This window comes from Oryctolagus cuniculus, chromosome X, assembly GCF_051225735.1.
Source record: "Oryctolagus cuniculus isolate XC-2025 breed Fujian yellow rabbit chromosome X, ASM5122573v1, whole genome shotgun sequence".
NCBI lineage: Eukaryota > Metazoa > Chordata > Mammalia > Lagomorpha > Leporidae > Oryctolagus > Oryctolagus cuniculus.
Window position 1 is genome coordinate 77,599,728 of NC_142888.1, and position 14,173 is coordinate 77,613,900.

The 14,173-nt window shown below is 42.9% G+C and overlaps 1 long non-coding RNA gene across 4 annotated transcripts in view; it reads left to right on the top strand.

Moving 5' to 3' along the window:
- The window catches only part of LOC127484884 (uncharacterized), a 250,294-nt gene that overhangs the window by 164,962 nt on the left and 71,159 nt on the right, over positions 1-14,173 (top strand). For 2 of the 4 annotated variants that reach the window (XR_016227714.1, XR_011385374.2), the window contains exon 3: positions 9,855-9,939. The exons of 1 other annotated variant lie outside the window; for it this stretch is intronic. This is a non-coding gene — a long non-coding RNA (uncharacterized LOC127484884). Of the gene's footprint in view, positions 1-9,854; positions 9,940-10,357; positions 10,502-14,173 lie in introns of those variants that run through there. One more of the 4 variants, XR_016227715.1, reaches the window with a different exon arrangement.

A 14,173-nucleotide genomic window follows, 5' to 3' on the forward strand; every position in this document is an offset into this window, starting at 1 on the left:
TCTAAGTCTGCTTAGCTGCTGTCTCGCCTGATTATACATCTGGCTGATAACTAAATTACTTCAGAAAGGGTGGGTGTTGGCCTTAGTGGTCGGATGCCCAGCTTGAACATCGGAGTTTCCGGGGTTTGGTCCCCAGCTCTGAGTCCTGGCTGCAGCTTCCTGTTAATGCAGACCCTAAGAAGCAGCAGGTGATGGCTCCAGTAATTGGGCTGCCGTGACCTGTGTGGGAGACCTGGACTGAAATTCGGGCTCCCAGCTTCGGCCTGACCCAGGCCGGAGGCATTTGAGGAGTGATCCAGCAGATTCGCTGAACCAGAACGGGGAGGTCTGTCTCTGCCTATCTCTCTTGCTGCTTCTCAAATGAGTGAATGAATGAATGAATAAAAATGCTTAAGAAGCAATCTGATACATGAGAAAGATTGAAATTCTCCTCAATGGCTAAAGGAAGGCACTCAAGGGGGCATGCTGGCCAGCGGTGACCTTAGGTGAGAAATGCACATTTGCTCACTGAGGTGTCAGTCCAGCTCCTAAGAGTGCTGTTCCCCACTAGCTGGTGCTATCTCAACCCTAGTCATTGGGACTCACATGGATGGGAGCTTGCACAAAGGAGCTGTCGGGCAGGCACTGAGCAACCGCAATCCAGAGGGACTCCCTGGTGCTGGTGACAATGAGGCAATTGTTCAAAGGGCTCAAGGCAGCAGTTCTTTTTTTTTTTTTAAGATTATTTATTTCAGAGGTAGAGTTATAGACAGAGCAAGAGACAGAGAAAGGTCTTCCATTCTCTGGTCCACTCCCCAATTGGGTGCAATGGCCAGAGCTGAGCTGATCTGAAGCCAGGAGCCTCTACCAGGTCTCCCACATGGGTGAAAGGGCCCAAGGACTTGGAATATCCTCTACTGCTTTCCCAGGCCACAAGCAGAGAGCTGCATTGGAAGTGGAGCAGCCAGGACTCGAACCGGTGCCCATATGGGATGCTGGTGCCACAGGCAGAGGCCTCTCCTACTATGACACAACACTGGCCCCAAGGCAGCCAAGTGAGTAATAAGTGTTTCATGGTTTTAACCACTCCTATTGCCTCCCAGCTGCCCTATCATACACAACATCTGCCTCTCTGAGAGAAGGTTGATGATGCAATGTTCTGTAAAAAGCTGTTAATTTTGTAGTAGGTTCTAGTCCCAGCCAAACTACTAATTTAGGCAGGTTGCTAAACCTCTCTGAGCTCTGGTTGCATCCTAAGTCAAGTGGGGATATGACTTTTACTCTGTTGACTTCACAGTGTTTCTTGTGTTAAATAAAAAAATTATAAGGGGTCTTTCAAAAGTTAATGGAAAGTACACATTATTTTTTTATTCCGTTTCTCCATGAAATTTTTGAAGTGCCTTCCTAGGCGTAAGTGCTGTGTAACCAATCACATTTTAGAACTGAGAGCTATTATTCAAACCCTAACTATAACATGGCAATGAATGTACAAAGGGACTTGATGGGCTTTTAATTTCTTTTTTCTTGGACAAAAGCATTATGACAATCAAATCATCCTAGGGAAATTTCTAAGCAAACATGGGCTAACAGGATATCCAACCTCAGAAATAAACAAAAGCAAAAGCACAACATAGGCAAAGGGATTCACTTTGAAAATGCTGACCTGGGCATAATACTCTCTTTTTGAAAAGATTTATTTATTTATTTATTTATTTATTTGAAAGTGAGAGAGGGGAGAGAGGGAGAGATTGTTTAAAAGAGAGAGAGATATCTTCCAACACCTGGAGCTGGGCCAGGCCAAAGCCAGGACCTAGGCACTCCATCTGGGTCTCCCATGTGGATAGCAGAGGCCCAATTTCTTGGGCCATCATCTGCTTTTCCAGGCCACTAGAAGAGAGCTGGATTGGAAGCAGAGCAGTAGAGACTTGAACTGCCGCTTCAGTATGGGATGAGGGCTCCCCACCCCCCAACACTCCCCACCCCCGCCATAGCTTAACCTGCTATACCACAATGCCTGCTGCAATGTTTTTAATTTGAACAATGTGAGTGAACTTTTTTATTGTAACTAGAGCTTCCTTGGGCCAGAGACAAAGGCAAGTTCTGAGGCTGAGATTCAAATAGATCTCAGGACAGCTGCAAACTGGAAAACAGAGGAGACAGCTGCTGGAGCAGCCACATTAACAAAGGCTCTCCCACACACATCCTAGAGGCCAAGAGTGCGGAACCATCTTCCTTTTTCGGAAAGAAGGAAGTTAACAACTGGTTAATAGCTGGAAGGAGGAAGCTCTGCCTATGATTCCATTTTTTCATTTGAAAGAGAAACACAAAAGGGGAGAGAGACAAAAGACAGAGAGAGAGAGAGAGAGAGAGAGATCTTCCATCCACTGCCTCACTCCCCAAATGCCAGCTGAGCTGGACCGGGATGAAGCCAGGAGCCCTGAATTCACTGCAGGGTATCAATTTGGTTGGAAGGGACCCAAGTACTTGAGCCATCATCTGCTGCCTCCCAGTGTGTGCATTAGCAGGATGCTAGAATCAGAAAGTAGAATTGGGACTTGAACTGAGGCACTCCAATCTGAGATGCTGGTGTCCTAAGTGGTGTCTTAACTGATGTGTCAGACTCCTCTCTGACACTTTCTGAACTGCTTTATCTTAGTAGTCACAGATGAAGTATTAAGATAATTTTTTAAAAGCTATAAGAATGTGTTTGTCGTTTATGACAAGGCTGTCACACATAATGATGATTTTTCTGAATGATCGCTGAGGTTTACATTCATTTCTTTAAAAGATTTATTTATATATGTGAAAGAGTTACAGACAGAGGGGGCAAGACAAAGAGAGTGAGATTGTTCATCCTCTGGTTCACTCCCCAGATGGCTACAATGGCTAGCACTGGGCCAAACAAAAGCCAGGTGTTGGGAGCTTCATCCAAGGCTTGCACGTGGGTGGCAGGGGCCCAAGCACTTGAGCCATCTTCTGCTGCTTTTCCCAGGCTATTGGCAGGGAGCTGAATCAGAAGTGGAGCAGCTGGGACATGAACCAGCACCCATAAGGGATGCCAGCATTGCAAGCAGTGGCTTTACCTGCTATGCTGCTACACCAGCCTCACTTTCATTTCTTAAACAAGACCCCATTTCTGTACCATTCTGGTTAAAGAACTGGAAGAGATTTCAGAGATATTTAACAGCAGGAGATAGCTGCTACAGAAGCGAGAACCTGGAGTTAACAATGGCTTCTGATCCCCTCCCGTGTTTCCATTATTTCCTCAGGTTGCCAGGGCAAAGATTGCATGAGGTGTCAAGAAAAGGAACATGCAAGCATTTGGCATAGCAGTTACGCAACTACATGGGACAACCACATCCCATATCAGAGTGCCTAGGTTCAAGTCCTGGCTCTATGCCAGATCCCATCTTCCTGCTAATACACACCCTGGGATGTAGCAGAAGATGCACAACTAGTTCAGTCCCTGCCCTCCACTTGGGAGAACCAGATTGAGTTCCGGACTCCTGGCTTCTACCTGACCATGCCCCAGCTATTGCGGGTATTTGGGAGTGGATATTCATAGTAAATTAAAAAAAAAAAACACTGAATAGGAAGAAGAGGTGAGTGCCACCCCTGCATGGACCAAAGCCTGTATGCTGCTGCATCCCTGAACCCAGTGCCTACAGCGGCCACCATCGCCACACCTAAGAGAAAGGCTGAAGAGGATGCTAAAGGAGGTGAAGCCAAGATAAGCGACAAGCCACAGAGAAAATCCATAAGGTTGTCTGCTAAACTTACTCTCCAAAGCCAGACTCCAAGCCTTAAAAGGCCCCTGTAAAAAAAAGAGAGAGAGAAGGTACCCAAAAGGACAAGCTGGCACTGACAAGGATGGGAATAACCCTGTAGAGAATGGAGACCGGGCACAGATAGCTACAGGTGCTGGAGATGCCAAGAGAAGTATGTGCATTTTTGGTAACTGTGTACTTCTGGCAACTGTACAGTTTTAAATACTGTTTTTTTCTTCATCAACGTTTATAAAAATTAGGATCTCTGGCTTTTTAAAGCTATGTTGTTAGCACACAGAATACTTCTTCATTTGAGGGGAAGGGGCATAGGATGCTAACACAATGTCTCCAAAGCTGGATTGATGTAGGGGAAAACACCTTCCCGGCTATTTTTGAGAGACTTCCTCTTGGCTCCCAGGAGGGATTTCCTGCCTTTGACACATCCACACGGCCACCATGGCACAGACACCTTGTAGTGTGTGTGAAAGATTCAATTCAGTTTTACATCCTCTTCCTCATCCCTGTCCACCTTCCACATAGACTTAACCCTCTTATACCCAAAGACCTTTTGGGACCTGACCCCCCAAAATTTGTTACCAGCATGACAGCAATTTGGACTTCACAGTGACACCACTGAGATGGCATCCCTCACAAGAGCGATCTTCAAGATTGATCATTCTTTCATTTTCATTCAATTTCCTGAAGGTCAGAGTCAGCATGTACAAAATTGGTAAGCATGCTAACTGTGAAATGTCAACCCTCACTCTAAGCTTTCCTTGTTGAGAGCATCAGATGACAACTTCACTGGGTTTCATAGTGGCTTTCTGATTTTGCTAGTCTATTGAAGAAGGGGGTTTGAAAATTGCTGTATACTATTAGTGATTTTCTGCCCAGGTCCTGCCTGGGATGCCATGATTGCTTATGAACAGAATCTTTAATAAAGCTGTATATTGCTTGTCTTGTGGAAAAAAAAAATAATGATTTTGAGTGGATTCCCTTGGTTCTTAATGAGTTGACAGATGTTATCAGTACTGCTCAGTTGTTGGTTATTTGAGGAGGTGATACCAAAGGAGAAGTGATTGAATATGAATATGAATAGGAGAGAATATTGTCAAAGGATTTGAGAAAATATTAGTTCAGAGCAACCTGATGTAGAATTTGCTAAGATATGAACAAAACATTTAACAATGTAAGGTGTTTAAAGACTATTGTTATTCACTGCATTATTTAGCAAAAGGTACTTGGCATAACATATTCACATCTATTATGTGTTATTGAACCAGTAGTGTCAGTGGTAAGTTTCATATGCTGTTCTCGACTTGGCCAATGATATTTCTGTGAATTCTTTTTTTTTTTTTTAAATTTTTTGACAGGCAGAGTGGACAGTGAGAGAGAGAGACAGAGAGAAAGGTCTTCCTTTGCCGTTGGTTCACCCTCCAATGGCCGCTGCGGCCGGCGCGCTATGGCCGGCGCACCGCGCTGATCCAAAGGCAGGAGCCAGGTGCTTTTCCTGGTCTCCCATGGGGTGCAGGGCCCAAGCACTTGGGCCATCCTCCACTGCACTCCCTGGCCACAGCAGAGAGCTGGCCTGGAAGAGGGGCAACCGGGACAGAATCTGGTGTGCCGACCGGGACTAGAACCCGGTGTGCTGGTGCCGCAAGGCGGAGGATTAGCCTAGTGAGCCAGGGCGCCGGCCATGAATTCTTGTCAAAAACAGAAAATGAGTGTCTGACTTGCCCTGCAACATTGAAGTTCAATGACTTGGCAGTGGAAATTTTTTTTTTTTTAAGCTCAGAGCTGAGATAGAAGTTTTTTTAAAAATTATTTAAAAAAAAATTGTTTTAATTTGTAATTAGTTTTTAACAAGTTCAATGTCATTTGTAGACAGAATTCTAAGAACATGATGAAATTCCCTTCCTCCCTCCTTCTCTCCCCCTCTCTCCTTCCCACCCTCTGGCTGAGAAGATCTGCCCTCAATCACTATTAGTCAACACTAAATATATAGAGATTTACTCTCTCTGTTGTTGTATAAACCCTTATATAATAGCTTCAACATCACTTCTTGGGGCACAAAGCCCAAAATACTTACTCTTTAGCCATTTACAGCGAAAGTTTACCAGCATCTACTATAGACATTTGATTGATAGCCACCTGGATCTTACCAGAAATATTTCTCCCTGCCAATGGAAAACTAACATCTGGGCAGTCCATAGGCCCTTCAGGCTTACTTTACTTTGGAACGTTTCTCCTTCACTCATTTTTGACACTGCTCTCTGTGCTCCTTACCATGAGGGCAATTGTTGTCCCATTCCTTTGTTTAAGGGTCTTAATTTCGTCATCACAGGAACCTACTCTCAGTCAAAAAGTCATCTTCTGTTTCACACTCATGAAGCCTGGTGGGTATTAATTTACAAAAGACTTTGGATTGACAAGACCAATGATCCAGCTTTTCTGAGGTTAGATTTCAAGGTCAGGGTCCTCACTAGAAGGATGGACCCTAGGATTCCTGTTACACAAGCCAGAGACTTTGCTACTACCTTCTGCCACTGTCACCTTTTTATTTCTGTATCAAGTTACGTGATGTAAAGAATCCCCATAAAGATATTATCCAGTGATAAACTGCAATAGAAAACTGTCTTGAGAGCTATTAAATTGTAGCCTCCAGTTATCTCTGTCTTTGTTTATAAGAGCAGTAATTTAGAAATTACAGATGTGCTGAGATACTAAATACCCTTTGGGGGAGTATAAGCTTACTAATTCAGCAGAATCTAATTTAGTTACAATGCTTCTCTAAAACTGCTTTGGAGAAAGTGATTTTTAGTGGACCTAGAAAGGGCAAATAATTTGCTTGTATAAAGTTTAACAGCTTAAATTAGACATTGGCTACATGTATAGCAATGCTTTGCACTCTTATTGTGATATATTACTTTCACAGCCCTGCTCCAACATTTGCATCCATGACTAAAAAACAGAAATAAGCACCACAAAACAAAGATGAAGCTTAGAGGTAATTTGCGACCAGGAAATAAAAGACAGATAATTGCTCTCCAGGGTGCATATTGTTGTTGTTAAAAACAAAACTAAAGTCAACAACAGCTTCCAAGACAAAAAAAAAAAATCACAATTATTTTTGCTTCTTTTGCGAAACATAGACTCATTGATGTAGAATTTCTGGCTTGGTACTTTTTAGGAATAGTGTACTTTTATTAGCTACCTGTGGTAGCCATTAACCTGAGTCGGTCATTTTCAGATTACTCAAGATTCTTGAAAAATAGTTTCATTCCTCAGCCCAACCCCCGACAATTCTTCCCAAGAGAACACCTGTTTCATTAAATGGTGTTTTATTTTTGTATTCTTCATATGGACTCCCCCTTTTTTAATTACAAATGACCCATCAACATCTTTGCTGACTTGTAAATAAAGTGAGTTTATCTTTTAGGAAATTTACAGGAAACTAAATATTCAATGAGTGTGCCATCCTGTTGTCACCAGGATGTGAGTGCACTGTCATAGCTGTCCCTGATTTAAGTATCTTTGGTGGGAAAACCCCTGAATTTGGGAACCAAATCATCATGTTTAGTTCAAGAGTTTATCTTGTTTACATGTGCTTAGGACTGCACTTTTTTGTATACTCAAACCAGAGTCATTCCTTTGCCACTAAAATTGTTCTTCCCTTCTAGAACTCAGTAAAATACATCCATATTTTATAGTGTTCTTCAAGGAGCACCATAATTCCCAGGTATGCTAGCATCTGAGTAAGTCTAAGGGCTTTTATGCAAAACATTTTCTATTATAAACCAGCTTACATTCATGATGGACTGAAATGGGAGATCTCGCCAACGTGGCTCACTAGGCTAATCCTCCGCCTAGCGGCGCCGGCACACCGGGTTCTAGTCCCGGTCGGGGCTCCGGATTCTGTCCCGGTTGCCCCTCTTCCAGGCCAGCTCTCTGCTGTGACCTGGGAGTGCAGTGGAGGATGGCCCAAGTCCTTGGGCCCTACACCTGCATGGGAGACCAGGAGAAGCACCTGGCTCCTGGCTTCGGATCAGCGCAGCGTGCCGGCCACAGTGACCATTGTGGGGTGAACCAACGGCAAAGGAAGACCTTTCTCTCTGTCTCTCTCTCTCTCTCTCTAACTCTGCCTGTCAAAAAATAAATAAATAAATAAATAGAAAGAAAGAAATGGGAGATCTCAACCCTGTCTGACTATTAATATCTCCTATGGAGCTTTTTTTTTTTTAAGATTCATTTATTTATTTGAAAGGCAGAGTTACAGAGAGGCAGAGGCAGAGGCAGAGAGAGAGAGAGAGAGAGAGAGGGAGGGAGGGAGGGAGAGAGAGAGAGATCTTCCATCCACTGGTTCACTCCCCAAATGGCCGTAATGGCTACAGCTGCTTTGATTTGAAGCCTGGAGCCAGGAGCTTATTCCTGGTCTCCCACGTGGGTGCAGGGGCTGGAGCATTTGGGCCATCTTCCACTGCTTTCCCAGGCCATAGCAGAGAACTGGATTGGAAGCGGAGCAGCCACAATACGGAGTGCCCACAGGGGATGCCGGCACTGCAGGGGGCAGCTTTACCTGCTAAATCACAGTGCTGGCCCCCTGGGGAGCTTTCAAAAATCCAGATCTCCAAGTTGCATCTAAGATCAAGTAAATAAGAATTTCTGGGTTGGGATCTATGCATCAGCATCTTTAAAGCTACCTAGGATAATTCTAGTGGGCAGCTGTGATTGAGAACATTGGAATAAAAGAACAGATGCCACAGAGAGTAATACAAATAATGAAGTTTAAAGTCATGGAAAGAATACATTGCAAATTCAGAGAAGAGAATGTCTTGATTACTAGAGGAAGGAGATGATAAATGAAAAGGTCCTTGAAAACTGGGCAGTAAAGTGGGAAAGGGAAGGGGGCAGTCATTTGGCACAGTAGTTAGGATGCTGCTTGGGCCATCTGTGTCTCATGTCTGAGTGCCTGGGTGTCAGTCCTGGATCCGCTCCCAATTTCAGCTTCCCATCAAAGTGCTCCCTGGGAGGCGGTGGTGAAGGCTCAAGTGGTTGGATCACTGCAACCCCTATGCGAGACCTGGATCGAATTCCCAGCTCTTGCTTCTCCTGGTTTTCGCCTGGTCCAGCCCTGGCCGTTGTGAGCATTTGGAGAGTGAACCAGTGAGTGGCAGATCTCTGTCTCACTGTTTCTTTGCCTTTTAAATAAATTAAAAAAAAAAAAAAGAAGGAAAGTGGTCATGCACTATGGTTCAGTGGGTTAAGATGCCGCTTCTGTGACACACGCATCCCTAATCGGAGCACTGATTTGAGTCCTGGTTACTTCATGCTTCTGATCCAGCTTTCTGTTAATGTGCCCGAGAAGACAGTGAATGATGGCCCAAGTACTTGAGTCCCTGCCCCTCAGTTGGGAGATGTGAATGGAGTTCTTGGCTCCTGGCTGTGACCTGGCCCAGACCCTGGCTTTTACAGGAATTTGGGAAGTGAACAGTGGTGGGAGCTCTCTTTCTGTGTGTCTCTCCTCTCTGTCTCTGTCACTCTACCTTTCAAATAAATAAATAAATCTTTAGGAAATAAATATATAAAAGCAAAAGAATGGGGCCAGCACTGTGGCTTAGTAGGTTAAGCTTCCTCTTGTGGTGCTATCATCACATATGGGCACTGGTTCTAGTCCCGGCCGCTCCACTTCTGACCCAGCTCTCTGCTATGGCCTGGGAAAGCAGCAGAGGATGGCCCACGTCTTTGGGCCCCTGCACCCATGTGGGAGACCCAAAGGAAGCTCCAGGCTCCTGGCTTCTGATAGGTCCAGTTCTGGATGTTGCAGCCATTTGGGAAGTCAACCAGCAGGTGGAAAACCTCTCTCTGTGTCTTCCCCTCTCTCTCTCTAACTCTTCCTCTCAAACAATAGATAAATCTTTTTTCAAAAAAAAGAGGTAAAAGAAAGGGGGGAAAGGAGAGTGACAGGCATATGAGGGGTAAAAATTAGTTCTGGGTTGGGGAAATGGAAAAATCTGGACATCTGTCTGATGGGATCACCAAACGAAATCGTGTGGTGAAGGGAAGCTATTCCCCAGGCCATTTATTTTCTGATTTTCCTCCCATGTCCAGGGTTGAACATCTCTACATGGTGAATTGTAAACACCAGGATGGATTACTGAGGGAGACAAATGCTTTCGTTTTCTTTCATTGACAGGTAAAATTATATGTATTTACCACATACAGCCTGATGCTTTGAAGTATATATACTTTGTGGAATGACTAAGTCTAGCTAATCACATGAGCGTTATCTCACATTGTTATCATTTTTGTGGAGAGAACACTTTACGTCCACTCTCTCAGTGTTTGTCAAGAATACCGTGTACTATTAACTGTAGTCACCAGGCTGTGTAGCAGAACTCTTGAACTTATTCCTCCTAAATGGAAAACGCATATCCTTTGAACAGCATGTTTTGGACCCCTATCTGCCTGATCACCCCAGGCCTCTGGTAATAAACACTACTGTACTCTTTAATTCTATTAATACAATATTCTTAGATTCCATATATGAGTGAGATCATGCAGTATTTGTCTTGCAGTGTCTAGCTTATTTCTTTCACTGTTATGCCTTCCAGGTTCATCATGTGAGACACCAACTTTCTATCTAGAACCAAAGGGATCAATCGGAGTAGAATACAGAACAGAAATACCTAGCAGGAAGGCACTCCCAATCAACATCTTTGAACCAAAAGGCAACTCTATAGCCTGAATATTTGAAGGTAGTTCAAAAAATTCACAGAAGGGGCAGGCATATGGCTCAGCAGTTGTCATCACTTGAGCTGCTCATAGCCCATATTGGAGTGCCTAATTCGAGTTCTAGCTGCTTTGCTTCCAATCCAGCATCCTGCTATAGCACACCGCGAGAGGTGACAGATGATGACTTAAGTACCTGAGTCCCTGCCACTCAGGTGGGACACCTGGATGGAGTTGTGTGTTCCTGACTTGGGCCTGGCCCAACCCTGGCTGTGACAGACATTTGGGGAGTGAACTAGTAGATGGAAAATCTCTCTCTCTTTACCTCTTTTTGCTTTGCAAGTAAAAATGAAAATAAATAAGTAAATATTAAAAGTTCACAGAAAAATGGAATTAAAAATAAGCTTATTTTGCCACAAGAATTTTTGAAATCCATGCATAGTTTTTTCATAATTCACATTTCCATGAACTTTTTGTAATGCCTTCACATATATACCTACATTACATATATTTTTGCTGACAATCAAGTCCTTCTTATAAACACAACCCACCCGCCTTCCCAGCAACAAAAACAAAGCAGTCTGCAGTTAAGCCATTAAGAAAATTCTCTTATAACACTACCAACTTATTTTTCTGTAATCATTATAAAACAATTTAGTTTTGACAATTGAAACAACCTGAAACTCGCTTATCAAACCCAGGGTTTGGGCCATTGATAACACACTAGTTCTTCCAAGCAGAGACATATGATAATGGTTCAATCATGCCTTGTTGTTACTCAGTGTGAAGCAATACAGGGCCCTGGAATTAATCAATAGGAAAGGAAAGATTTGTATGTAGCTAATGTTTATATAGCAGTCAGGACAAACGGTCTTCCAAAAGTCATTGGAAAATGCATATTGTGAAAAAACTATGCATGGCTTTCAATCTTTTTGGCACCAAAATAAACTTGTCTTTTAATTACATTTTCCATGAACTTTCCAAAGCCCCTGGTTATGTACCAGGAGCTTGTCTCAGTGCTTTATATACTCTCTCTCATTTACTCCTCCCAAGAACCTGGTAATATTTTTATCCCTATTCTACAGATGTGGTTTTTGGAAGTACAGAGAGGTTAGGATAGCAGCTAAAGATTAAATGCACAAAAGTAAGTGTTAGAGTTGGAATGCAAGGCCAGGTAGTCTGTCTCCAGAGCTCACACTGTTTAATCCATCTTGCTTTAATTATTCTTAATTATAACCACCATGATAAATTTTCTTCATTAATGTATTTTCCAGAGAGAATGCTACTAATCCCATTTATTTCTTGTATCATTTTCTCTATACATTGACGTTAAAATACTTAAAGTTTTTCTCTTTTTATTTTTAATTCACTAAAGTTAGTTTTATCAGAATCAATTTAGTTCTTTGTCAAGGTTATAAGGGAATTTATTTTGTATATGCGTAGTTTTATTGGATTGGCCATTATTTCTACACAGTCCAATTTGCCTGAGTCATATTTAATAGTTCTATGCATTTTTTCCAAAGTTCATTCCCTATTCAGTTTGCGGTTAATGACATATTTTGCTTACTGTGTTTTTATCCATTTTCCATATTGTTTTATTGATACATTTTACCTGGTCTAATTTATCAGGTCAACTTTTGCAGTCTTCTCACTGAAAAAGATTGTTAAATACACTTAACAACACCTTTTCCAGCTTTGTGTTATCAATAATATTTATTATTATTTTGATCAAATGCAGTTTTATATTGATTTGCTATTTAATCCATGAAAAATCATGAAATTAGATATTCTGGGATCTCTCTAAGGAGCAGTCTTTATTTGGAGTTGCATCATTCTTGGAGTTCAAATGATGAATTCATAATACCCTGTCATGATGAGTGTAGGGATCATTCTTTCAGGTTGTCTTAGTCCATTCAAGCTGTTAAGTCACCACTTGGAATGCCCTCGTCTTGTACCGCAGTGCCTGGATTCGAGTCCCACCTCCTCTTCTTTTCCAGCTTTTTGTGAATGTGCGTCCTGGAAGGTAGCAGTGATGATTCAAGTACTTGGACCCCTGCCACCCATGTGGAGGCCCAGATGGTGTTCTGGGCTCCTGGCTTCAACTGGGCCCAGCCCTGGCTGTTGTGGGCATCTGGGAGTGAACCAGCAGATGCAAGATCTCTCTGTCTCTGCCTTTTAAATACAAATGAAAATGAATAGAAAAAAAATGTTTTGAAATATTCAGCTCGGTACACTCACATCCCATATCAGAATGTCTGAGTTCAAGTTACAGCTCCACTTCCGATTCCAGCTGCGTGCTAATGCACACCTTGGGAGGCAGCCAGTAAACGGCTCCAGTGGTTAGGTCCCTGCCACTCATGTGGGAGAAACAGATTGGCTCCCTAGTTTCTGACTCTGGCCTGTTTTAGCCCCGACTGTCTCAGGCATTTGGGGAGTGAACCAGGAGATATGAAATGTCTTTCTGTCTGTTTCCATCTGTCTCTTTGTCTTTTAAATAACACACACACACACACACACACACACACAATTCAGCCTGGTATTGTACTAATGGAATTTTTATCTTATTGAACACCCTCCATTTGCTAGATACTTTTGAATAATCTCACAAGAAACCTTTCCAAAATGGGTATTATTAACCCTATTTTCAAATGAAGAAATGGAGGGCAGGAGCTTGGGAATCTTGACCAAGTTCAGGTTTTACAACACTAAAGTCTTTTGCCTCTCTGCCATATTATTTGCCTCCCATTTCCTTGATTTTTGCATATTCATTTTTTAGTAGAAGTAAAACTGTCCTATAGGCCCTGAGAAAGCTAAGAAATAACAATGAGAAGGGTTAATATGCCAAAGTTAGCAAAGGTCACCAGGCAGGCTGATTCAAAGTTACTCATAGGTTCAGGGTCAGATCCTCAGCTTCGCAGTTCTAGAAACCATTTGTTTCTCTTTTTTTATTTGACAGGCAGAGTTAGACAGTGTGTGTGTGTGTGTGTGTGTGAGAGAGAGAGAGAGAGAGAGAGAGAGGTCTTCTTCCATTGGTTCACCCCTAAATGGCTGCTACGGCTGGTGCTGTGCTGATTCGAAGCCAGGAGCCAGGTGCTTCCTCCTGGTCTCTCACATGGGTACAGGGGCCCAAGCACCTGAGCCATCCTGCACTGCCCTCCTGGGCCACAGAGGAGAGCTGGACTGGAAGAGGAGCAACCAGGACAGAACTGGTGCCCATATGGGATGTCGGCGCCACAGGCGGAGGATTAACCGATTGAGCCATGGCGCTGGCCCCTAGAAACCATTTCTTTAGTGCCCCACAAGTGGTCAGGTTTGGGATACTACTTCACAGTAATTATACTTGCAAAATACAGACATATAAATCAAGAACTACTTTGTTAATCTGGTGGGATAGTGCACCTGTCATTTGTTCAAGGCATTTTTTTTTGGATTAGCATGCCACTCAGGGATTCGAATTATTGATAGGAAAATGACTTGGTGAGCACAGAACATGACTAAAAGGAAGGAGTGTTCTAGAGTTCTATAGCTTCATTTTCATCAAATAAACACAGCCTGATTAATGTCCTTCTCAACTTTGAGGCTATTGTCTCTCTGCAACTCATAAGAAGGGCCAAAGCCTACTCTGCTCTGTAAATTGACAAATGGTTCCCATTTTCAATTTCTATTTCCTCCTGTTTTTCAACTCCCAGTCTTAATAT